Below are 21,156 nucleotides of genomic sequence, written 5' to 3'. Positions count from 1 at the left end.
AACAAAGCATGTTCATTGCTGTCTAGTGGTTTGGTTTTTAGGCACACTTAATTCTGTTTGACAGTGTTTTATTGTCTCCAGGTGCATAGCATAGTGATGTTCCTGATAACTTTTTCGAGAATCTGGATTCATCCATGCCTTAATCAATGAAATGCCTTTCTGCACTGCTTTTCTGCCACGCAGTGTGGAAGAACGATCTTTACTGAAGTAGCTCTGGTTGCTGCTTCTGAAACTGAATCTAGGTGTCTTGACAGAGCTCTGGGGGTTTTCAGTATGCTTCATGCCTGTGCATGGCATTAATATTTCATTTTCACAAGCACTGAAGCAAGAAAATCATGACCTGCATAAAAAATTAACAAATGTTGCTTTTTTTTGGAATGGATTGTTGCGTAGTATCTTACCAAGTGTTACGTGTTTAACAGCTTGTCTACACTTAGTGCACTTTAATTAATAAAATAAAATCTGACTTTTATTTTGTTGGACTTTGCTGCATAGAAAGCTGGATATTGCAGGTAGCTTTTTAGCTCTGGTTCAGTTTTTGTTTGCCAAACTTTAGATGTCCATGTTAAGATCCATAATCTGAAAAACTGAAGCTTCAGTTGATAGAGACTTTTTTTTTCAGAATTTTCCTATTACCTTTTCTAATACCTCACATATAGAGCAGGATTGTCCAAGAAAATGTTCCAAAGTATGTAAGCTATTTTGTGCAGATACTTGCTGTCCTCTGACTAGTTGATGAAAATCTCTATCATGAGTATGTTTAATAGAAAAAAATAAAATAAGTAGAGTTTTAAAAGAACATGGGGTGCTCAGGCATAACAGTTAAAGTTGTTGTAACCAAAAGTTTGGGGTTCTTAAGTCAGGAAATGTGTGCAGAGGGGTCTCAACAGTGATAAGCTCTCGTGGCTTGATTTCAAACTGGACTGCAATCACCTCTCTTGAGTGGTAAATTATTTAGGTATATAAGCCAATTCCACCCTACCATGATTTTAGAGGTAACTAGATGGCATTACTTGTGTTATGCGTTTACTGAAGAGGAAAGAACAGTGTATGGAAATCAGATTCTGCCTGCAGTCTATTTAAGCACTCTGGCTTGCATACAATACCATTTTTCAAGTTATTCCTGTCAATATTAAGTAGTGATGGATGTGTGTTTTGGTAAGCTCCATTCAGGTCATGGCTGGTGGGGAACATTACAGCACAATTGCTCTTTTAATGGGAGAGATGTGTGGCTCAAACCCTGCTGATTAATAACATACTGAAAAAATGGTCCAAAATGTGGTTTTACAGGAATAGGATAAAAATTAGACTCAACATGTTTCATAGAAATAGTGCAGCATAAGTAAGCTGCTGCTGAACTAAGGAAAGGAGCCTGTCGGACACCTTGTGTATTCCCCACCATCTTATTTGATGAGATGCTTGGGAGCCTGTGTTTCTGAGGTGTGCAATTTGATCAATGCCTTTGCACCTCCCGAGGCAGGTTGGCACCAGCACTGTAGGGGCTCAGGGCAACAAGTTCCCTGTTGAAGAATAACAAGAGCAAGCCTGAGAACACAAAGCAACACGCTAGCGTGCCCTCTTTCAGTGACAGTGCATTTCTTCAAAACATGTCTGTGGTGTGAGGACAGTTTTCTCCTTGCTGGGGCATGTCCTCACTGCCCTACTCTCTTTTGTAATCTCTCCATAAATCTCAGGGTCCAGTGGCCAGAGTTCCTCAGGAGAGGCAGAGGAATGCCATTGTCTTAGCTGTCAGGTTGGTGGTTGGGGTGTGTTCCTTGAAGCTGAGAGTTTGAACGTGTCTGAAGCCGAAGAGAGCCTAGAACCCAGCTGTTACTTCCTTGATGAACAATCTTAATTGATAAGCAAGCCTACAGGTTATTTCTTTCCCCATGCCTGTTGCTGAAGACACATATGACTAAACACGTGATTCAGCTTTGATGGAGTATTTCTTCCCCATTGATTTCTGCAGTAAAGTCACGATACATTTTGCATCTGAATTGATTCCCCTGGCAACAGACTGTGATATCAGCGTCCCTGTTAGTGGACTATTATGAAGTCACTGCAAAGAAATCCCGGGAGAATGAGGGAATAAACTCTTCAGGAAAAAAGATTTTAAAGCATGTGAAATAACAGGAAAAAGAATTCAGGAAATGACTGGCGAAGTGCATCTCACTTGAAACAGTGACATTTGCCTTATACCAAGTCTTCAGACTACCTACGTTAGTTCTCTTGTAGGTTATTTAGAATCATGTCTCTGTTTTAATGAGGTAAAATTGCTTTTGAAGTATTACTTACCATCCTTCCAATCTTTGTTATTTGAGTGGCACAAAAGAGAGACAAAAAGATGTTGGTAATTCTTTTCATTATACAGATAACCCAGAGCTTTAATTTATTCTTTTAATTGCTGTAAGCTTAAATAAAAAGTTTAGCTAAAAAAATTGGGAAGAGTATTTTATAGTGCAATTGCAATCATCTCCCCCTCATGCAGTATCTACAGTACAGTGCAATGGTAGGTTTTAAAGCAGATGTTATTTTTGCTTGACAGGCAAGTGGCAGCCTGGATAGCCTCATGAGTAGATTATGGCCGATAATAACTTAGCACTTAAGCTTTCAGTATTGGCCTGGGTTCGGGTTTTGTTTGTTTTGTTTTTTATACATGAACACTTTCATACTTTTTTTGTACTTCTGAGAAGTGAAGGTGCATACACAAGAGACTAGAGAGGAAAAAGTGTCTTCCAGGTACTGGCAGGCTGATGGGGAAGGCTGAGTGTCAAAGCTTGTTACATGGCTTACAGAGCTGCTTGTTCTGCATTCACATTGGTTCTTATTTCTGCAGCTGCATCATATTGCTGCTGTTAACTTACTGTTAGACTCCTAGAATTAAAGCTGTTGTTGCTTTCCTTGTAAAGTTATGTAAGCTAAAGAGTATCTGCACGTTTGATAAGGCATCTTTTGAGAGACAGAGAATGACCTACTAGAAAGATTGCGCTTGGATAGTGAGATTATTTTCTTCATATTTCCTAATGTGAGTGGATACTGACATGATTTACAGGAAGTTGTACCACTAATGACAAATTATATGCATCTGTTATAAATGTTATAAAGCTAGAGCCTAGCTTCAAGACTCCTTGGCTCAGAGATGAGCAAAATCTAAATTGAGTCAGGAAATTTTGGGGAGTAGGTAGATCCTGCAGAAGTTCTGGGTTAGGGGAAGGTACCCACCTGTTACAAGGTATGTAGATAGAAAAGTGGGAGGTAAGCAGTGACCGAGAAGGAACTGAGAACAGAAGAGTTCACAAAAAAGTATATAGAGATAAAGGAAGGGTGGAGAGTGGTAAGGGGAAAAGCCTGACCTCATGTGAGGCAGAAACTCACATGAGCAGAAGCTCATGTGAATAGAACTCATGAACTTGTGCTTAACCAGTAAGCTGTGATTTGAAGCAAAGTCCTTGTATGTGGCATCCTCCTATCCTCCAGGAAGGAGCAGAATAGGTCCTGCAGTGTCCTTCCTGAGCTTAATACTTAAAAAAATTCCAGGCCTTCCTGCTTCACCCAAAATAGTGACTGGTTCAGGTTCCACCTGCCAAAGTGGCTACCATCATCATTCATGGATGCCAGCCATGCCATGGATGAGATAAAGTGAAGACATAAGAATTTAGACTATTTTGCAGGTAGCAGAATCACTATGTGGAAGGTGTCAGATGCCTGTGGTATCAGACTGAGGATGAAATTTCACCTGAGGTGGCTGCAGGAGTTATGTGGCATCTAAATGTAAGCACGGATCAAGTGTCTGTGGTTGTCAAAGACACACTTTGTTTACTTTTCGCACAATAGGAGTCCTTGAGTGTTTCAACAATGAAAGCAGTTGTGACACTTAATCTTCTGTGGGCAGATCACAAAATCTTCATCTTATGAACAGATGCTGAGCAGGTTCAGGAGGCAACACTGACCAAAAGGGAAATAAATAGATCATGTTTTAATACTTGGAACTCGTGATTGGTTTGAAAGAACAATGTGGTGATTAGTTTTTATTCTTTTCATCTCTGGCTCGTATTGCCCACCAGTGTGTCTGTGTGATTTGGGGGGAGGGGAAAGGCAAATTCCTATGGAACAGGTCATTGAGTACATCTGGCATGACTTTCTCAGTGCAAGCTTTGAGATAGTGTGTCATTGGGGTTTCTCTTGCAACTAGTGGAGTTTTTCTAGGATTTGCCTTTTTGCAGGTCAGAAGTACAGCTCAAATCATTCCAGCACGTTGTGCCAGAGACAGGTATCTAGAACTACCAGCTATAACTTTTAACTTCTACTGTTAACAATGAGAACACTTCAGAAGGTGATCATAAAGGTATAATACTCCAACTGTGATAATTTTACTCTAAAAATACTTTGGCCTTGCTGGACTTGCTCACTGTAAGGGATATTGGCAGCCTGCCAAGTCTGTAGGTAGTGATTTTATGTACATTCACTTGTAGCAGTCTCTATACAACCAGTTTGTTAGCTCATCTCCTGAATCCATTAGATTTTCTTTTCATTGCACTGTGAGATTTTGTCTGACAGCAAGATAAGTACTTATAGTTGGGTCTTAGCATTCTAGGTGGTAACAAAATTTCTCTGATTGGGTTAAAACTTATATAGTGCCTACGGTGTTGTTGGTATGTGTAATGAAACTATATATCTTCTGGAACAAGGCTCTTTCCAGGAGGTATTTCCAGGAAGAGTCCTTTCATTTCCCTACAGATAATAGTAGAACTGTAAGAAAACTTGTGATCAGTTCTGACACAAGTTTCAGCTGTAATACATTACATAATCAAATATCACAATACTGTAATATTTTAAACATAGTAAGAACTCTTATCTGTTACCTCATGTGACCCAGAAGCCATCTAGAGAACTTGAAAAGCACTGTTAAGATGGTATAAATTTTTTATTATGCCAAGCCATAAGTGTCTTATTTACACTCTGCTAACCCCCAACCCCAGCTCTGCGTGCTAAACAAGAATGCATGCACAGCATTGTGCATGAATCTTTTAAAACCTGTACTGTGAAGTCAGTACCAGAAACTAAACATCACCTACATCACACTAAGGAGTGAAACAGCTTTTCAATAAAAACCTAAATAACGACAAATAGTTGGTTTTACTAGTCTATTTATACTACTTTAAATGTGCTTAAGCGTTGTTACATGGATATACTACACTATAGTCATCCCAGTATCTGTGGATAAGTGAATCCGAAAATGTTTGAACATATAGCTGCTTTTATTTTGGTGAATATTTGGCTTTCAGCTAGCAGATGGCCCTAACAGGCTTTTTCAGTAATTTTTACTGTATCTTTTGCTTTCAGGCTATATGACTATTGTCTAAATATTGTTAAATTACACAGAGGAACATAACACCTGGTGTATTTATTTCTGTACTGACCTTTATTTTTATAACACCCTTGTTAAAGCAGTAAATGAACAAGAAAGATAATCAAAAGCAAGTAAAAAGCGTACAGACCAAATGGGATGAATAATTAACTACGTCAGTTTATTCCATAAAGTTAAAATGATGCAGTGTTGCCTGATTAGTAACAGAATCATATGTAGAGGCAGACTTTGAAAATCTGAATTTGGAGAGCAGATCAATTAAAGAAGTGACTTGTCATTTGCAGTTTCGTTTGGGGGGGTGGTGGAGTTCCTTTCATTCACATTTTGTTTCTGTTGCATGGAAGGTTTTTGGCCTGTGCAAATCACTGCAACTCATTAAAATTTCCCAAAGCATTTAATGAATGTTTGCAAATCTACAAGCTCCCTCCCTAGCTGACATAGAATATAAGCCATTCAGGCCACTTTGAGTTACTGAAATGTTAAATGTTCTTGGTTTTAGTTTACCACCTGCTTTTTTTATTATTTTTTATTTTTTCCCCAAACCTTTGTTTTATGGTACGCAGTGCTAAGTCTGCAGGAGCTACTGTTTAAAGTATATTTCTGTCCAAACTTAATGCTGGTAGCAAGTACTTTCCTCAACTTTGGAAAATAGCTGATACTCTGGAACGAAAATCCAGACTGTAGCTAGGTTGGTGCATGTTACTCCTGTGTACAGAAGGTGACACCTGTAACCTGTTTCTTCCACTTGCTTACCTGCCAGCAGTCTGCTTTGATTGTAACGTACATACCAAGAACTAGAGGGCATAAGCTGAGATAGCTTCCATTGCAGTTTGCACTACAATTTCTTGGACAACCCTCTATTTCTCTGAATTCAAAGTTGTATCAGCAAAAGCTTCTTGACACAGCAGCAAATACAAGTTGTTCTGGGAAGGGAGTCTCCAAGATCTAACTTAACCACTGTCCATGTGGCTCCTGAATTTTTGGCCTTGGCCATAGTTGTGAAACCTGGACATATGTTGTGGAATTTTCAGTGAGGTAGTAGGTAAAAGCATTCCTTAGAAATCATGGAATTGAAGTCAAGGCATGACAGGCTTTGTGGATGAGCAAAGAGCAGTAGCTGAAAGAAAGAGCGGGACTTGCTTGAGGAGCTGTTGGCACCATTGGCTTGTGAAAGAGATATGGTGCAATTTATGTGTTTCTCAAACTTGTCAAGTAACTGCCTACAGAAAGTGAGTGTATTTGTCATTCTGTTTATTTAGGAAGACTATCTGGAAAATGTTTTTTCAACGTGTAATACAGTATAGAGTATTAACTGACTGTGTGGAAGTTGTAATTAGGCTAGCATCATTTGGCTAATCTCACAGGAGGCATATTTTTGAGGGTTAGAGCTTCATCTGCCTGTGGAGACCACGAAATATCTGATTTATAGACGGTAGTTTATGCAGGTTAAATTACTCTAAGGACATGACCAAATGAGAGATAAAGGGAAAAAATATTTAGACAATTTTCTAATACCTTGATCTTTTAAAATGAGTATTGTGTTTTGGGTTTTGTTTTGCTTTTCCACTTTCAAAGGTATGAGGTCTCCTGTGTCGAATGATAGGCTGTTTACTACATGATCCCGGAGCCTGTAGCCAAGCAGAGCTCCCTGCTCAGGTACGGAGCTCTGGCTCAGTGCAGTGCCAGTAACCATGGTCGGACTCCAAGGACAGCATGACTCTTGTCTGCTTCCTTTCCCACTGAGCTCCGCTTTGTTCCTTTTTTTCTGTGCTGTTGCTATGACTGAATATGGTAATATGTTTATAAATCTTTTACACCAAAGCCAATCATGTGATAAAGCATATCCTTTTAGACTGTCTGAATAGAAACTTAAGAGAGAAAAAAAATGAATCTATTTAGAAAGTTCAAAGGAGAGGGAGGCGGGCAGGCTAGGAACGGCATATTGATTGCAGCTTCATTTCTAATCAAATCATATTGGTGAATAGGCTGCTAACATCTCCACAACTCTAAAAATAGAAAAATCTAATAGGAGTTTAGTACGTAGCAACTAGCATTAAAAGATAATTGGCAACTAGCGTTTATGTCTATGTGCTTTTGAGAAACCTTCTGTGTTTAGCTTGACTGTAAGCTGAACACATGCCATTTTCTGTTGATAATTTCTTTTAAAATGCTCTGAATTAAGATTATGAGCTGCCTTAAAAAGACCATCAAGGCTTACTGCAGTATTTTATGGCATAATAAAATTGTACGGGGAAGGTAGGTAGGGAAGTACATGACTGAACTCCTGTATCCTGCTTTAAATGGTTCTGTTGTGCTGGAATGGCCAAAGAATGTGGGGAACAAACTTATTTGAGTTGGGCAGCCTGTAGGTTCATACAGAAATATTATAATGAAATGAGTGCAACCATTTGGCTATGGCAGTGGCTTGAGAGAGGCACTCCCAATTCTCCGTGGTTAGGTAAGGGAGGCAGTGACTTTCAGTGAGCTGAAAAAAACCTCTTAAAAATGCTCTGAAGCATCTTCTATTGTTTTCATGCACTTGGCAGAGAAGTTGATTGGTGAACTCTGTAACTTAGTTCCTGGAAGGTGTATGTCATGGGTGGTGAGTGGTGGTGTGACAACTCAACCAAGCAGAAAAGCAATAGCCTGTGCTCTTGTTTCAGAAGTGCATATTTATTATTGCTATCCTGGTCTAGCTAACACAGGTTATGGCTATATAAGAATCTGAAATATCTATTTGCTTCATGAAGTTTTTGTTAGGTATAATATGAATAACTCCTATTACCATTCCTGCTTAGACAATATAAGTAGCTTTATGTTTCTTCATAGCATGTGAAGCTTACCAGCAATGCTGGAAGACATTCTTGGGGTAAAACACAGGTCTACACTAATGTCTAACTTGAAAATTTAGTTTTTATCAATGTATTTATACCAGTTGACTTACCCATCACTGTGGGTTTAATAGTAGACACCACTGAAGAAATAGCAAAATCCATTCTCTTTTAAGATTGTGTTTTATTAATTAAGCAATATTATCAGTTGTTGTGTCAAGTATCCATTCAAATTGAAATGTATGGATTGTATAAAATCATGTGCTTTGGATTTTGCAGTATCCAGAATAAACACTTGTTGTTTGTGTGTTGTAATATAAATCATCACTATTATTTTAAAAAGGCAAATTGTTCTGGGATCATCTTAATTTCCTATATCTCCTTCTGTAAGACTCTTAAGAAACATTAATGCATAGATTGGGAATTTTTGTAAATCCTGGTAAGTATTGTACCAGGTAAAATATATCCCCGATAAAAAGCGTGATTAAACTAAGAGTGTGAATAAGCACGTAACTGTCAGTGTAGGTATTATTTCTGTAGCAATCTATACTTGTTTTTATTTATGTAAAGCTGACTGTACTATGACATTCTAGTGACAATATTAAGGCTTCCTCTTCCAAAAAATCTCACTTTGATTAGCCAGTGTTCCTCCTTGATATGAATTGACAAGTTTGCCTGTTTTGTCTTTAGACTCTAAATTACGGTTAGCATGGCATCTGGCCATATAAACATCTTTGTAAAGTAAACCTCTCGGAACCTTAATTATGTTTCAACAAATATTATTTGAAGAATAATTTTTTCATTACCTGAGAGACATTACCCCAGAACAATTTAACATTGTTAGTATTGCCTTATTTGATTAAATAAATAATCCCTCTGACACCATTGCGTCCTCTGGAGGGCTAGGACAAAACACCCAAGATATCCTTAATAATGCTGAGATCCAAATGAAATTGTGACTCTAAAAACATTATAAAGGCCTTAATCCCCTCTGTCCTCCCAGGTAGAGTTTTATGAAAAATAAAAAGCCTGAAAGGCCTTGAATATGAAGGACAGGGGCCTGTAACACTTATCCAAAGGCAAGAAAAGGCAGTAAAAGCAATACAGGCTGCAAAGCTGTCATTGCTTGTCATTTTCTTATGTGACTCTTACTGTTGCTGTTGCATTATTGGTGTCACCTTTTTAGCCCTCCTGTCTCCTATGATAGCTCTTGACTAGATCTGTGCCACATTGAGCGCTATTTTGCATAAACATATTAATGTAGGAAAGAAGTTGCATAAATTGGTCTGTAATATTTTATCAACCCTCTCAATTACAATATCTAAGATAAGGGGTTTTAATTTCACTGTATTAAATGACTTTCAGATTAGCAACGTGGTTTTAGCAGATTAAGAAAGACCAACTTGAACACAGTTTTTCTACCGAATCTGTTCTGTTCTATGCAGTTTCATGTGCTGTGCAACTGTACAGTCTCTGAGCACTTTCCAGTAATCTGTTAAACAAAGTCACTACTGTTTCTTGTCTGTGATTCTCATCTCACAGTCCTGCATTTGGGAATGGTTTTTGTGTTGGAATGGCAGAGAGAAAAGAGCGGGGTTTTGGTTTGGTTTGTTTTTTTATTTAGTTTGAGCACTGAATTTGTGCCTAAACTTTGTGCATAATATACATTCTCCTGTGTATTTATACTAAATAAAGAGATGTTCACCAAATGTGCGCTATAGTTGGAGTAGAAGGCAGTGAGCTTCGTAATGAGCTTTTAGTATCCACAGGAGTTCATTCCACCCTTGACATTTTAGGTCTGGCCGAACATCAGTTTGCAATAATCTCTGAGAGGAAAAGTCTGCTTTGATTTGCCAGTACTACCCTGGCAATACATAACAGTTACTACTCAAGCTTGTTCAAAATGACATTAGAAGCTTTGTGCCGTAGTCTCAAAATTTTGTGAATCCCCATTAAAGGCAGTTGTTTAAAACATAGCTTGTTTCTTTACCCCTAAAACTTAAAAATTGGCATTTAACACTTCTGTTACAAGTAATATGGTGACATAAGTGTAATTTTATCTAGTTTATCTTCCAAAATTGTCTATTGTTTGAATTGCTATCTCAAAGTAATTCAGTTTAATAAATCTTACTAATTGGGGAAGTCTGTTCTCAGGATAGGAATATTTTTAAGACTAGATAAAAAATTTACTGTAGGGTTTTATTCCTTTCTAATTGGGTGAATCTCTTTGATTTTCTTTTCAGTTAGACAAGCCTTCTGCATTTTGGGTTTTTAATTAATGGATGTCTTCTTATTAACTTGTGGAACTTCTCTACAATACAGTTTCTTTTACTGCTTGAGATATCTTCTGTAATGTGCATTAGTATTTGAAGTGTATGGTGTATGTAAAAATTTGAAAGAAAAAGGAAAAAAACAGAGTATGGAGATGACCCATCACTAAGTACAAATAGTGGGTTATTTTCAATATTCAATAATTCAATGAATTTTCAATAAAATTGATATATCAGTCTTAGCTGAACTTGGTTCAGAGAGAAAAGACTGATAGGAAAGTTGTTTATATTCTTTTAAAAACCAAACCCTCCACCTCCTATAGGAAAAGATTCATGCCAGTACAAACTCATAAACATTTTAAAAAGGTTGTGTGAGAAACTGTTCAAAATCACATGCTATAGACAGTGTTTTAATGTACAGTGATTCCTTCAAGATACTTAACGTAAGAGTTTATTTTAAATGTGCTGTAGGCTTCTAGAAGGGTTTTCTTCCTTTGCAACTAACAAATAGGCAATTGGTTCAGCAAATATGTTGACTGACACATTGCTAACTGTGGTCCAGGTATGAAATTGGAATGTTTCTGTGATTGTATTTTATCTTTCGGCAGTCTGTAAGAGAGCAGGATGATTTCCATCCTAGTTGCCTCAAAAAAAGAATAGTCTATTGGCTGAATAATGTAATTTTCATCACTTTAGAACTGTCAGTTCAAGTAAAATTTCCTGAATATTTTTCACCTGGAGAAGAGATTCAAATCTACAAAAGCAGGAAGGTAGAAGGTGCTGCCTCTACGTGTCTAGGAATCAGAGCAGTCGCAAAGTGGGTCAAATTCAGTACGCTCTTCTGCACAGGGGGATGCAAGCCCACACGGAACTTGTTTCTAGAGAGTGCACAAACACTAGCTGAGGCAGTTGTTTACTCTGCGTTGCTATTATGTACACATGGACCCCCTTCAAAAAGGATTCACGGAGATCTGCTTGTAGAGGCACACTCATCTTCAAAACGTGTGCTATTTGTGTCTCTTTTTTTCTGGAAAAGTTATCTTTTTTATGAATTCATATTTAGTTGCAACTATTTGAAGTGATTCTTAGGGTGTAAACTTACAATACCATGCCAAGAGCAGATTCTCCAGAAGGTGCACATCAGCTGAAACATGGCTTTATTTATTTTTATTTATATATATATACACACATAAAATTTTCTGTGGACTAGTAGTTGCTTATAATAATAATATTTTTATGTATATTTTTAAAATATTTATAAATGCATATTTTTATACATGTGCATTTATATAAATAATATATATATGTAAGCATACAAATAATATTTGAAGACATTTCCTCCAGAATAAGGAGGACTGTTATAGTCGCTCACGAAGTTCTGATTAGTTCTATTCATAAATGGAAATCATCTGTGACCCACTTTAGTAGCATAGTCACAGCAGCACAAAACCTTGTTCCATTATGTTTCTACTTTTCTGAAATATGTTATTTATATTAACCTGGTGGACAATGTTTCATTTTCTTTGAGGTGAGGAGGAAGATACTGCAAAGAGTACTGCCTGAGTAGGAAACTCTGGTTCTGTTGCCTAATGCTTTATATTGCCCCTTCAGTAAAAATAAAGGAAAATATTTTTGCTATTTTAAAAAGAAATGTAAATAAGAAAATGCTTTAAAGTTCCATTGTTGTGGTCTTCAGGAGGTAGAGGGTTAATTCCGTTGAATCTGCAGAGAATTTTGGCACTTACTGCACTGCAATTAAGATGTTTTCTCCAGAGTTTATTCAGAACAGTGTTCATCAGTTATGTATAGTAGCTTAAAATACCATTATTGCAGCAGTGTTTTTTGAATAACAAATGACCTGTATAATAATGCATCTGTGTGGTTCCAGTTTTAGTTGTCCTTATTTTCCATAATGAAATACAGTTTTGTAATAAAAATAATTTAAAACCTTTTTAGTAAAGTAGGCTTTCAAATAAAACCTTTCATCTCTCTCTTCTTTCTTTTCTGGGCTTGTCGTTTTTCTTTTTTTCTTTCTTTTAGTATATGTAGATCATGAAGTATGGTCAAAGTTCTTGAATTTTGGTGGCCCAGTCTCCCTGCAGTTCTCTGCCTTTGGCCTCATTTGTGGTATTGGGTACAAACACAAGCCTTGGATATCAGGTGTGGAAGAAAAAAATGTACTCATATTTTTGTAATGTGGCAAATAGTGAAAGTTTGCTTGTGTATATAAGTAACTAAGCTTTAAAAAATAAAGTAGCCTTGTCAAGAGATGTGCTAGTTATTATGGAGAGGTAAATGGAACGCTCTTCAAAATGGAGATCCTTTCCTGGAGAGCAGCCTGAAGTCTAAGGGCAGGGGTGGGGAGGAGGAGAGAGGAAGGAGAGACCTTGTGGTGTTTAGCACTTCCAAGTTCAACTAGGTTGGTTTGTTTGCTGCTGATACCTGGAAGGAGGGCTACCAGGTATTGAACTTAATGGACAAGCAAAGTTTAGAGCCTCTGATATCTAAAAGTCAGAGAGATGGGAGGAATATCAGGTATGTGTGAAGTCCTCTTAAAGAGTGCTCAAAGCCACAGCTGCAAGCCTTCCAGTAGTTCCCATAATAGTGAAAAATGACATCTAAGCTGCTTATTAGGCAGCCTGTGGTTGTTAGTCACGTAATGTAGTGAAGCAGACCTTATCTTTTGATTAGGCCTTCATATCAAAAAATGAACTAAAAGTCTTGTGTATAAGCAGAACTGCTGATGTAACAGAAACGTATGTTTGAGATTTTACTTTATCAGCTCAGTGTGGAGAGAAGAGGGGAAAAAGGAAGAAGCAAGCAGGCTCCTCTGAATAAGTGACTCAGTTCATGTACAGGACAAGATGTGATTGTTTATATGCTCAGGATGTGCTGCTGCAGCATTAATGCAAATGAAAAGTTCTTATGCGTGATGGAGCTATTGTTCTCTTGTTTATAAATAGAAGTTTTGCAATGGTTAAAACAAACAGAAGACCCACATCTTGGGGCTTTTGCACATGATGGCCAGTCTATCTGAATTTAGAGTGTTTTATCTCTTAATGGTAGTACTTCCAAAATTCCCTGCTACTGTAAAGTCTTAATGTTCCTGTTACAAAATACGTTTTACATAAGTGTGTCAGCTCAAAGCAATGAGAAGTCATGAATTAGACTTTCTGAAATCAGTGTTGGGTTGTGGGTTTGATTTTTGTAGATCTGTAAATCACATCTTTAAAATTTCTTTAACATTGTCGGTATCTTGGGGGAAGAAGGACTTGGCTGGTTGTTGACTGTTAAGTTAGATGTGGGAGATGTTTCTCTGTAACTGAGGGCAAGAAACTTAGTAATATTTCCTGGCAGTGTCTTGTATGATTGCACAGTTCCAGGAGCTGGGATTTCAGGAAATGCTTAGACAATCTGTATAGCAGTGATATTAAGAGTTGACTGTGAAACAGAAAGAACGGGGTGGAAGGAGCAGGTGACCTGTTGTAGCTTTATCAACATGGAATAGATAATTTGTGATGTGAAGTTAGATGACGGAGTGATACGAAGGAAAGCACACTCTAAATCACAAGTGGTGGGAAATCAGAAGCATATGCTGTAACTGTGAGATGTGGTTAGTCATGACAGGGATGTGGCTGGCTTTTTGTCAAATTCTCATTCATAGAAAAGGATTTAATAATTGAAAATGTATAGCAGCTGGCTTTTCAGTATTTCCCAGCTGGTTTTTCAGTATTTCACAGTATTCTGGAAAATTTCATTCTTGCCACCTATTTGAACATCTTTAGAAAAAGAAAGATTATTATTGAATGGGAGGGGAAGAAAATCCATTGGGGGGGGGGGGGCAGGGAAAGCACTTATTAGAAACACTAAGAGTTGAACAATTAGTCTAGAAGAAGAGATACAGAATGTCTTGCATCACTCTTCAAAAATATGCCACCCCCACACTGATTCATAGTGGCTGTATTTTGAGGGGTTTGTGTCAGGTGAAAGGCACTCTCCTTCAGTGGGAGTGAGAGTGCAGGCTTCTCATAAGCACTTCTCTATGGAACCACCCATGTAGCACCTGGGGCTCTGGGGGTCCCAAGTATTTCCTTATACTGCTATGGAAACCTGAGAAAGAAGGAACATACACATAAGTGACATTTGTTTTGATTTAACAAGTTAGGAGAGAGTATTTTAATGACTCCTTCTTAATTAATGGCACTTATCTAAAGAGTGGGACTGATCTGCAGCAAAATAGTTAACTGCGGGATGTGGAGCCTACCTCTTGCCTGCTTAAGAAACTTAAGCATAGTAAATCTGAGTGTTGGTTTATCACTGTATTGTTTTCCCTAGTCAGGACAGTGATTTTTTTTGTTTTGTTTTTTGTTTTTTTTTTTTTTTGTTTTACATGACTGCTGGACAGTAAATGGAAAGTAGCTTGGTTACTTTTATAAAGTCCTGTTAAAGTTTGCAGTGTCTAGGCACAGAAGTTGTTTGTATTGGCACTGGTTTGCTTGTGTCAGTTTTATGCTGTGGAACAACCTGGAACAGGACTGAGTGCAAGTCGTGACATGGGACACTTTTCAGTGGATGTTGTTGGGTTTTGAAGGAGCTGGTGTTAGCAATGAAGCAGAAAACTGCCTCTTCCCCCCATTGTTCTCTTCTCCCATTGTTGGCTTAATCTGCCATAGTACTGTATCTAAAGACTTATTTACACACAAACAGTGACCTGGCTAATTTGGCCTTAGTTCACTCCTTTAATTAGAAATTAGATAAAAGGTTAATTCTGGGATACTCCTAGTTTGAACTGAGCATGTCCACAGGATTTGAGGCAAAACAATGCTGGTGTGAACTTGGCTGTTTGGGTCGCAGGTTATACATGGCTATTTGGCATTGACCAAATTAGACCAAGAGAGTAAAAGCTGTCTTTCTAGTAATACCAGAACTTCTGTGTGTATGCCTTCTTTGACATTGCTTTCTACAGAGTTTGTTTTAAAGCATTTTAAACTTTTTTTTTTGCTTAAACTAAAATTACAAGCACATTTACATCTTTCTTGAGGTGCCTGTACTTAGTCTCAACTCTGTGATGCTAATAAAAAGAATTAAAATGGAGGGAAAGATAGGTGATCAAACTGAAGGAGTGGGTTTGAACCCACTCCAAAGAGAAGGAGTGGGTTCTGTATCTGAGGTCTTGCCTAGTATGCTTAGTTGCTTAGTCTATATCTGAGGTCTTGCCTAAGTTGCTTAGTGTAACAACTGAATTTTTATCATTACCAGACCATGTTGGCATAACTGGGGAAAATTTTCAAAAGTATCCAAAGCTCTACAGGCTAGTCTGCCTCTGTATGATGCCTTACTCCTGAAATGGCCCTGAAGCTCCCCAGCCTTTGAATATTGAAGTGCAGATACCTGCCAAAGGGTATCTGGGATTATCTTTGACTACTACCTGGAATAAACCCCTGATGTGTGTTAGTGAGACGCCTTATAGCTTTAATGTTTGTCTTTTTGATAGGTGATAGAGGAACTGTTGATGGTAAAAGAACAATCTTCTGTGTTGACTCCATCAGTGTTTGCCATGTGTTCTCAGACAAATCATTTACCCTGGACCTCTGATTTCCCCAGTAAAAAGCAGAAGCAGGGTTTGCTATCTCCATCCATTCCTATATTCTCAACCCTCTGCATGATTATTAGTATGATGTTCTGAGTGTAGGTACTTCTAGATATTACTGTTAAAGTAGCTCTTTAAAAAAACATGAGCAGAGGGTGTTTTTCTGTAACATACTGTACAGCAATTTTGGGGGCTGATTTTGTATAACTTAAAACCTTTTATGATAATTAAGCACTGTTTTAAGCCTTCCATGAAGGACTCTTCTCCTGTGGGTTTTAGAAGGAGCAGTGAATTTGAAAGAGATGGTAAAACTGTCTCCCCAGACACATTTCTGCTTTGGAATATACTGAAAAAGTAGCAAAACCTTCTCTGCATGCTCTTTTACCCATTGGAACCCCTGTGCCTCTGGTATATGTATACTTCTTGACAAAAAGATAATTACTCCTGATTATTTTTGTTACTATTGCTAAACCCTAAAGCTTTAGAGCTGCCTTAATCCTATCTTATGTGTTTCTTATGGGATTCTTTTTCTAAGCACTAATCAGATACCCCTCTAAAAGTCTTGCAAGATAGACTTAAATTGTCATCATAAGCTTTTGTTTAGTTTTCACAGCTATGACTGATGATGGTAATGAGGCTGTTTGGAAAAAAAGAAAAAAAAAAAAAAACAACCACCTTTAAACTGAGCCTATTTGAATAAGTAGATCACTTTGTGTCTTCATGGTTTGCTTCTGTTAGTGAGGCAACCCAAAGACGTGTGCTTTCTGGAGCCTGATGTGTATATGCAGTCAATGACTCTGTCTTGCAAATGCTTTTTCTCTGTGCTTCTTTCAACCACTTCTTAGAAGAGTATGAAAGAAATCTATGAAAGAAATCTGTGAAATAAACAGCAGAATTCAGTTTGACACCTAAACATAGGTGGCTGAGCTCTCACTTGTCAGTGGAGAGCTATTGACACAGTCAGTGGAACAGAGGAAGTGATTCATCTGAGCAGCCATGAGATGTGTGCTTGAGGGTGGGCTGCATGCTCTCTATGCTCTATTCACTACAGATTTCTTTCTCCCAAATGGATCCCACACAGGATTTTTGGGGAAGAAATAACCTTCTATGTCTGCTTTGCATTTTGCAACCAGGGGATATAATGGCCAATCTACATAGGCTGTTAAGCATGATGCTCTCATCCGTTCAGCAGTTCCTGTCCATAAGGAACCCCTTTCCAACAGTCTTACCTGTTGCATTTGGGCATGTGGGTCCTTTTGTGCTCTGAGCTCATTGTTAGCATGGCCTGCAAATCTGAACTCTGGCTTGCTTTTGCTGAGGGTAAGAAAGAAAATATGCGGATCATTATGATGCTGATAAAATCCCTATCCTTGCTTCTGTGATTGGGTTTTTCAAAGCACTATTGTGCTCTGAATGCTTCTTTATGAATGGCAGGTTGCCTTTTGCCCAGCCCTCCACTTACCATTTAAGACGGAAAGTATACCTGCTAACTCATGCGTAATGAAGGGTTCTTAGAAGTGCGCCTGTGTTCATTGCACGAAGCAGTTATTCTGCTATCTCTTTCGAAGCTCTGGACTTTGGTTTGGGATGGGCTGCATGAACAACCTGGCCATGCAGCCAGGGATCTGCTTAGCTCCTTGGAAGAAGGGGGGTTGGGCAGAATGAAGTTGCTTTACCCTTGAGAGGTACCTATCTGTGGTGTCTGGCTCTGATGCAGGCAAGGAGCCTGAATTGCTGCACTCCTAAATCACTGTTCTTAAAAGCTAGTCTTTGAGCAGCACAAGTGTTACAATTAGTTCTCAACTGGGTTGTAGCAAAGTGCATATGTGAACTGCTCCATAAACTGCAGTGGTCTCTCCAAGCATCAGATTTCTTCTTTCAGGCTAACATCAGCTATGGCTATCCCAGTAACCATGTGCAAATATTTTTTTTCCCTGTTTTTCCTCGAAACCAGATCCTGGACATGTCTCATATTTCCTCAGACTCTGGGCTGGTGCATTGCCTTCCTTGTGTTAGCACTTGTCTTGGGACTGCTTCCTCTCATCTATAGCTAATCCCCAGCTCGCTATTAATTGTTATCGTGATAGGAGAGATGTATGATGATTCCATTCTTTTTTCTTTAAGTGCTTCCTACTTCCAAAAATATGGCTGGTCCCAGATAGGTTGTTTTGGCTATTGGGGCCACTACTGTGTGTGCGTGGTTTGTTTTTTTTTTTTTCCTTTTGGCAGCCACAATGGAAATCTTAAAAAACAAATCAATCTCTCAACAACTTCTTCATTATTAACAGCTTGGTGCCCTTGTCAGGCTCTGGTGACCCAAGAGTCACAGAAGGAACAATGCGTACCATTGTTCCTGCCATCCGTATGTTGGCATTCATCATCTTTCCCATAGCATAGCTGGAAGAGCACTCGTGTAGTTTGAGGGGGATGTGTGTTCAGTCTCCTGCCTGTGGGAGGATTTCAGCCCACATCACAGGAGAGTGTGCCAGTCCCTGTGGGGATGAGGTAGCATCCCAGACTCCTACTGACAGTCTTCTCAGTATGAAGAACTAGGCATACGATACAGCAGGAAGCGCAAGCTACGTTTACAGTGCTTCAGGAAGGTACACAGAGGGTAATTCTTCTCATCTCAAGACAAGACTGTTGCAGCAAGGAGGCTTTGGGGTAGGATTTGAGAGAGAATTTGAAATTGGACCTTTGGTGTCTTGGGGTAACATTACTGTTGAGCTATAAAGCAATCACAAATGAATCTTTGCCAAACTGTTCTACCTCATCAAGATAGAAGACAGGTGATAGGCCACTTGTCTAGAGATACCAGGGTCCTCCAGTGTCTGCTTGCTTCTGATTTAAAACAAAACAACAACAAAAAACCTGAACAAAAATAACAAACCCAAAAACCAAACCCTCTCCCCTGGAAACCTACACAAAAACAACCAACAACACCACCACCACCCCACAAAACCCAAAAAACCCCACCCCACCAACAAAAAGGTGTATTACATCAAGAGAAGATTTTAAGAGCCTCTGTTGCTTGACCCAACCTTGCATCATGATGGCAGGAGGACAACTGCCATTTTGGCCAAATACAATCAGATAGAGGAATGTCTTGGATATGACTTTTCTGCACCCTTGGTGAGCTCTCAGTCCAGTAAGCTAAAAAACTACACCTAGTAGTGTTTTGGGAATTTAAACACAATTCTTTTCTAAACTTCACTGAATTTAAATTGACCCTATGATTAGTTTTACTAATTTCAGAAGTAGATGTGCCACATGCTAATTGAGTTCCTCAACTCCAAAAGCAATGCAACTTTCAGCAGGTGTATTCCCTTGACGCTATTGTTCTTTTTATCTCTATTGATGTTGTGACCTTGAAGTTCCAGGAAGGCAGGGGGCGCATGGTGATGATAGACCTTGCTGACCGCTAGAGACTCCAGTGAGGGAGAGGAAATAAGGGAGAAGGGATCTGGTTTGGGCATGTATCCAATTATTACAATATATTTTTAGACTATTTTGTACTAAGGAAGTAAACATTTAATGCTGTATAAAGGTTAGAGATAGACCCACCCATTCTTGGAAGTATGTACAGCTTGTCCTGAGTGACATCAGTGATGGATCTGTCTTGTGCGTACATGCAATTCGGTGATTTATTACAGTATAATTTTGTGCCAAAGCTTGTTCAAAAATGTCTTAGGTTGTTTCCGGAAACTTGTTTTATTGTTTTATACTGAGCTTTTTCTCTCTGCTGAATTTGTCCAGACCCAGTAAATCCATTTAAGGAAATATTTGCAATACGGGGTACAGATCTAGTCTCTAAGCTTTTCAGCTATTTGCCTTGATTGCTTTTCTTTGGTGTATGAGCCAAAGATACAAGTATCCTATGTCAAACTATTTTTGCTTATATTAAATGCATATTTTGGCTACCACAACAGTATTATGAGTGTTATCACTTTAAAAAGTGATCTGTAAAAGCTATTATTTTTCTACTAGTTATATTTCTAAGACCTGTTCAATTAAAAAAAAAAAAATCAATAAAAACGGAAGTTGATTTTGACACTTGTGATTTTTGTCAGTCTTTAGGTATGACCCTGCATATAGAATGCCATCCATGTGTGTCATGTGCAAATGCTAAAATGAGATCTCATCAGTAAAGTGGATATTCTGTGAAGCGTGTATGACTGATGATATTAAATCATACACAATTCTTATATATTTATAAAAATTACTTGCACCTCTTTTTAATAATTAAGCATATGATTCAACTTCAATTATTTTTAACAAACTGCTAAAGTCCAGAGCTATTAGGCCACAGCACTAATAGCCTTAAACCACGGTTTAATCCGTGGAATAGAGTCTAAGTCTTAAAGGTCACCATTAACCAATATTCTCCAGAAGAACTTGTCAACTCCAGAACTCTTCAGTTTGCATTTTTCAAGTGTCTGTTTTTCTTAGAGGTTGGTGAATGTGAACTTCTATGTTTGCATAAAAAGGTTTGCACTCTGAGCAGTGCAGTAGCAAAAGAAAAAGAAGAAAAAAAAAAAGTACTGTAATACTCAGTAATATAAGGATAAGAATATAAAGTAGGAGTAGAGATGATCTTGCCTCTGAAATGGTCGGATACAGATCCAATTTTATGGCTGTATTACCCCCTCTGTGTTTGTAACCTGTCATGATAGACACAGGGTGAGAATAGTTCTCCTGATCAATCTGTGCGTGATGCATGTCATTAACAGTAGGATACCATGTCTGGTTCCTGAGACCATATTTTAAGGGAAATACAGGGATACTGAAGAGAATTTCTGGGAGTGCCACCAAAACTGTGCAAGGATGAGAAAACAAGCCTTACAGCAATGCTTAATTATGGTTTTTAATCAAGGAAGAGATTGAATGGTGATCACTGGACGTGTATGTATGCATGGGTCTTGCTGCAAGATCTTCAGTGTTATAGGCAATAATAAATACTGTAGTTGGAAATCAACTTTTAACATAGGATGTCAGGCATTTTGAAGCAAAGAGTAGTTAAAGTATTTCACAAATGCATCTTTAAAAGATGCTTTAATACAGCTTCTGCCTTGTCTCTGCAATGGTGTTGCCTGAGCA

General features: G+C 38.3%; 1 protein-coding gene across 4 annotated transcripts in view; it reads left to right on the top strand.

Annotated features, from left to right (window-relative positions):
* TMCC3 (transmembrane and coiled-coil domain family 3) overlaps positions 1-21,156 on the top strand; it is a 148,883-nt gene that overhangs the window by 120,632 nt on the left and 7,095 nt on the right. The window lies entirely within an intron of this gene.

Source organism: Ciconia boyciana, chromosome 1 (assembly GCF_034638445.1).
Source record: "Ciconia boyciana chromosome 1, ASM3463844v1, whole genome shotgun sequence".
NCBI lineage: Eukaryota > Metazoa > Chordata > Aves > Ciconiiformes > Ciconiidae > Ciconia > Ciconia boyciana.
This window is presented reverse-complemented; position numbering and strand designations above follow the sequence as displayed.